This window comes from Diuraphis noxia, unplaced genomic scaffold (genome assembly GCF_037042655.1).
Source record: "Diuraphis noxia isolate RWA-SAM2 unplaced genomic scaffold, SU_Dnox_SAM2 contig0001, whole genome shotgun sequence".
NCBI classification, from domain to species: domain Eukaryota; kingdom Metazoa; phylum Arthropoda; class Insecta; order Hemiptera; family Aphididae; genus Diuraphis; species Diuraphis noxia.
Window position 1 is genome coordinate 56,088,824 of NW_028301711.1, and position 6,511 is coordinate 56,095,334.

The window sequence follows — 6,511 nt, forward strand, 5'->3', positions numbered from 1 at the left end:
TACTCGTAGACAAATAAAGCAAATATAGCTCATATTCGCAAAAATGTTCAAGTCCAATAACGATTCAAATAATTGTATTTATTAAACTGATTGAAATTACTTTATGTCCAAAAAAAATAGAGTTCAACTCATAATGTATTTTCTAGACAAATAATATTTAACTCATTGATTTTATGAGTTAAAAAATATGATTTAATTCTAAATGTTCAAAGTCTAAAGTAATAATCAAATTAAAACTCCGACTGTGGTGAAGAACCTTCTCGCCATCTCTTGTATTTCATGTCTGAGTATAGACAATCCTCGGGCTGTCCATATGTGTCCAATCCCCCCCCCCCCACTCATCGGTAAAAATCCTTTATGTGTATAATCGACGTGAGTCGTATTCTTCCCACGGAGGTTCTCCGTGCGTACCAAAAACCGTATTTCAAACAGTCGACTAGGGTGAGTGTACGCCCCATTCCAAAATTATTTAGAGCCATTGGTACCCAAACTATCGACTCGGACGATCTCAAAATGACAAAATGTATCCTCCTTTGTTAGAACTTATTATCATACATTTAATAGAAACAATTTCAATTATATTTCGAGCTTATTTGTGTGATTTATTAATCGTAATTGCATTTTGTCACATGAAAGTTATGTATAAACATGACACCGAGCAACTCTTTCTGATAATAGTTTATCAACAGCGTCTTCATTTTTTAGCAGTAGTTAATGACCATCACCAAGATTATTACCGACTAGTCTGCAATGATATGACACGCTTCTACGCCAATATTATATATTTTATATTATAATATTGTGATAATTATTTCGAAATTAAATTTGAAACACTCGTTCTAAGATAACTTAAATATTTATTAGTACATAATATAAATATGTTTACTATTCTTTAGTGATAAAGAATATTTTTAACAGTATTTTTTTCTCACATTGATCCTCAAAAAAAAAACAATACTATATTCTCAGTAAATCTTAATAAGAAAGAAATGTTTGACTTCACCTGCTATAGAATATAAATCATAATCACTACCTGCATCTGCTTTGTCTGATCATAAAATGTATCACGCAGTTGTTTACTCATATATTAAATTAATTTTAGAAACGTACAAAAATATTATAGACGTGACTTATTTGTTTATTTGTTTTGTTTGTAACGACTTTATTGTCATTCAACCTATACGATTATGTGAGGTGAAATAATAAACACATTTACCTAAATCTGATGTACACGTGTTGGTATACTGTGCGTACAAGCCCCACTCTCTCGATCATATACACTGTTGTACATTCATTTCACTTTTACGTGCTGGAATTAGTAGGCATATACATCGCAGGTACATATATGATAAATTCTATAGAATATCAGAGTATATCTGCGTACTGGTTACTCATCGTTTACACATAGTAATCGATACTTAAGTAGTACGTACACAATATCAGACTCTGTATAACACAGTAAAACCTGTCTAATATGGAACCCGAATAACGTGGAAACCTGAATTTTATGGGAAAATGTTACGGTCCCGGCGAGCCTTTGCGTTTTTAAATACATCGTTCTCTGAATAAAGGTCCCCACACACTGTAACGGTAGCGGGTAAAATTCTTTTGTCTTGGCGGTGGCTGTAAATTGTGACCCGCTTAATTTTGCCGTTACCGCGTCCAGCGGTAATCGCCACCTCTGCAGTGTGTACCTTAAGATGGCAACTGTTTAACATGGAAATGAAAACAATATTTTGTCATGTACCTGTATATTAGGAAATATATAAATGTACTATTTTAATATTATCAGTCAATGAATATGATCTATATCAATTATATAGATTATTTCGTTGCAATAAGTTTATTTTATCGATAAGTGTCGTAGTAGTGTTCTGACGTAGACTGCGTATTGTCAATATAACGTCCAAAAATAAATGACAATGATATTAAAACGTGTAAGAACGCGATCCACGAAATAAAACGATTAAAAATGTTCGCGTTGGATTAAAATAATGAAAATGAACTTCTTGAACCAATTCTCAACTTGAAAAATTTAACAATAAAGAAAAAGTCAAATAACAAAACAAAAAACATTGGATGAATTTTGGAGTAAAATTCAATAATAAATAATATGTAAAATATACGAAATAAAAAAATTAATAATAAATAATAAATTATATATTTTAATAATCTATCAATAAATTTTTTTTTGTAACCTGTATTAAATGGAAACCTGTCTAAAATGGAAAAAATATCCAATCCCAACTGTTTCCATATTACACAGGTTTTATTATGATTATAATCCACCGTCCATCAAAAGATAGTTATTATAAAAATTCAACTAATTATAATACAATTGGTTGTCAAAGTGACGAATATAGTTAAATATGACTATATTTTACTATATTCATCACTTTTATTTTTACTTTTTTTTATTAGTTAGGTAGGTATATATTATATTATATTTATTTTTTATTAGTCAACCTTGGAGAGGTCCATTACAAATCTATCTATTTCGGATTTCAAAAAGTTACTAGTAATTTTTCATATAAGTTTATCTATGACTTTTATTACAATTCGTTTGAAACTTATAAAAAATATTCGTCAAATATGATATAACATGATAATTATGTATTTACGCTGTTTGTTTTTGTTTTTAACTGTGCGCTAAGACTGGTGTGGTCACTTATGCGCAGAAGTGTTAACGAAGTACACCATGGAAACTACCATGATCCGTCTAAGAGTATAACGTAAGGTCTATGATTTTAATAATATATCATCACTTACATTGATGTGAAACATTCAAACATCTACCTACGTAATGCGACGGGTGAGGCCGGCTATTAGCGTGGCGACGTCGCCACTCGCTTACGTGCGAAACACTCGACGGGCGAAGCATTTATTGCACTCTTACAATAAAGAATATTTTTGCTTAAAATAATCTGAATACTTTATTTTTAATTCTGTCATGCTTATTTTCTCTAATGAACAATACTTTAAATTTATACGCATATTCTTTATACAAAATAATTTCGATGTTTCACATCTGCCAGGCGTCCCACGACGGATAACTTTTTTATGATTCTTTAAAATGACATTATTATCGCCAATAGGTAATTAGTAGATAATTATTTGAATAACTATATAGCTTTACCTCTGCAGATACTCACCATAACACAGAATAACGAATTATCATAAATTCTAGTAATATAATATAACAATGAAATTACATTACGCGTTAAAATAACGTACATTAAAGTAATATTGACCAAACGGGAAAACAATTCTTGAAAATAAAGTAAAATAATAAAACTACAAAAAATAATGTAAATCTTATAATAATTTGTTTGTCTTTTTTTTCCTATCTTGTATTGTACTCGAACTTGTATACCCCCCATAAAAAGCATATTCTTAAAGGGGAGTTGCAAACATGTGTCTTACATATTTTCTTCTTATATATTAGTGTAAATGTATATTGTCTTTGTTAAATAAAAATTATAATTTTAATGGTTTAAAGTTGTTACAAAATAACGGTTTGCTAACATAATTTTTTAAATGTAATAAACAAACTTTTAATTTATAACACATTTTTATAGAAAATTTCCAAGATTTTTAAAGCATTTTATGCATATTATTTATTATTTTTAAGCCATTAAATTAAATATCATCCTTCCTTGTAACTCATAAACTACTATTTCTAAATTATTTTTTTGTGTATCAATATATTCTCAGAAAAATATTCCACTTTCGAAAAATTAAATTAATACATCGTCATTTCATAAAGTAAAAGATGAAAAAGTTATAGAGATAAAAAATTAGTTTTATAATAACTTAAAAAAAATGTTTCAAAAACATAAATACAAAATAAACAATGAGAGGTCCATGATAATAGAATCACTCTATAAAGGATTATAATACCTATATTATTATTCTACCCAATCAAAGAGGTTATCAATTTGAGTTCATCATTATTATTCTGCTATACATAAAAATAAATATGATACCTATGTATATTTTTATAATAATAATATTGCAAAAGAAGACGGTTATTCAGCATTTTATATTTTTATTTAAATCTAATTATTATTATTTGAAATTATATATTATATGGTATAAAAAAAGGTTTAATAGACTATTGGTTTATTTAATACTCGGCTTGCTTTCTTTACACAATATTATGAAAATAATTGTGATAAAATTCAATTGATACACTATTAATAGTTTTTTAATAAAAATTATCAAAATAATTGTTTGCTTAAAATTCACATCACTAAAAAAATAATTCAATAAATATTTGAAAAATTATTATTAACTGCTTTCAAACTGCAAAAAAATGTCATCGAATTAGATTGATCGTTAATATATAACTATACCTATAGTAGCTTATACTAACAGAATTTTATTTTATTGACGCAAAAAGCTAAATTGTGTGTAAGAGACATTTCACATATTATATTGTACCTATAATGTGTCATGATGCCATGTACGATTTGATTTTTTCAATAACGAGCAAAATATTGTAGAAATCTTTGAAAACAAAAATTGTTTTTCCTTAGACGCGTGATGAATGGTATAACTAATATATATGTATATATTATTCCGTCGTTTACACTTGTAAATTTTTTGTGTACCTACCCTTGAAAATAACTACTATGTATGCATGGTTGATGTGCCTACGCAAATACGAACGCGAATCAAAGGACTGTTGTGAATAAACGGCAATTTAGCTTTGTACACAAGGTGTGCACACATACTCGTAAAGGGGTGTTTTGTGTTTTATTCAACGGCAATAAAATATGCTAACTATTTACAACGAAACGGTTATATTATGTGTAGAAATACGAAAATTATCGTTTAATACAACAACAATAACATAATAAATGACAATTATACAAGTGTAAGTATAATATTGTGCGATAATAATAATATGTTATTCGATTGGTATAAAAACTAAAAGCATTCTCGTTTAGTCGTGTCCAATATAAAAGTTTGTATGTATATCATACCTAACGTTTAATGTTTATCGTTTATTAACTGCGACCTATAAGTTCAAAATAATATAATGAAAACGTACTCGACAAAATCACACTGAGTGGTCGGCTGGCATGTATAGTGACGATTATAATATTCAATATGTGAGTGTAAAGTTATGTATCATAAATACATATTATTATAGTATAATCTATTAAACATGCCAACGCTACGACTTTTAACGCACAACAACACCAATAATTATTCAACACATCGCATATTTTAACATACAAAGTACGGGGGCACTAGTGCCCCCCAGTGATATTTTAATGCTACCCACTGGTTGGGTGATCGTGCCACACTGCCACTGACTAATACATTCTCATAACGACCGATAGGTACCAATGTCAATTATTATGTATATAATATATGTATAAAGAACATAAAACTATTTTAAGCTTTCGACTCTTGTATATAGTTTATCCCATACTATATAATAAACAATAATAATATTTTATTGAATGTAGAACATGTCACATGCTCACAACTATTTTGTCGGAATTGTTTATATTATATACCTATTGATAATATAAATTATACGAATAGATATAATTGTACTGATGTAGTACGAAAATAGTACACGTAATTTTAACGATGCTATCAATTTCTTCGGAAGTCGTCGATCGTCACCGTAAATTGAAGGTTGGGTGGGAATAAGGTGCTATATTACAACATTTCTAATTTTCTACATATTTTGAATTTTCGTACTGTACTCCTGATGAAAGACAGGCGAGGCGACCATACACTGTATAGGTAAATTTTATACTACTTTTATACAATTGTTTAGAAGTATTCATATTTCATAGCATTGTTCTGTGATTGAAATATCAAATACTTATACTCGTCCAGGACCGGATTGGATAGTCTCGGCCCTTTGAGAAATATTTTTCAATCGGTCCGTAATTTGCTATAAAAGCCCATATTGGACGAATTTTAGTATTAATAAATAGTAATGATCTTATCCTGTTTGTTGACTGTATACCTAGTGTATACTATTATAATATAGCTGTCATTAAAATGCTAAGTTTCTGGAATCTAAAGAGAGAAGAAGGAAACTACCTGACCCAGAGCTATACCAGAATCAAGAATTTGTACAAAAATTTTTTTACATAGATTCAAACATATAATTTTAAATTTTAACACGTATTTTTTTAAATACAGATACTGATAGAAATGTATATACTCTGTTCTAATTATTTTATCAAAGTTTTATTATTGAAAAATCGGTTATTTTTATATAATAATAATATCTAAAATTCTCAATAAATAAACTTATATACAACTTGTAGATGTATTTTTCAGTAGAGTACAGTTAATAAACCTATATCAAAATTGTTGAGATAGGAGAGTCGATTTTCTTTCTATGTTCCTCTGGTAGACAATTTTATTGAAGTGCTAACCAGTGAAAATTACTTAAAATATGCTCTGATTCAACAAACTAGAACTTAATTAGTATTCGGTTAAAATGTCTTCAAGAACAGAAAATCAAATTTATCCA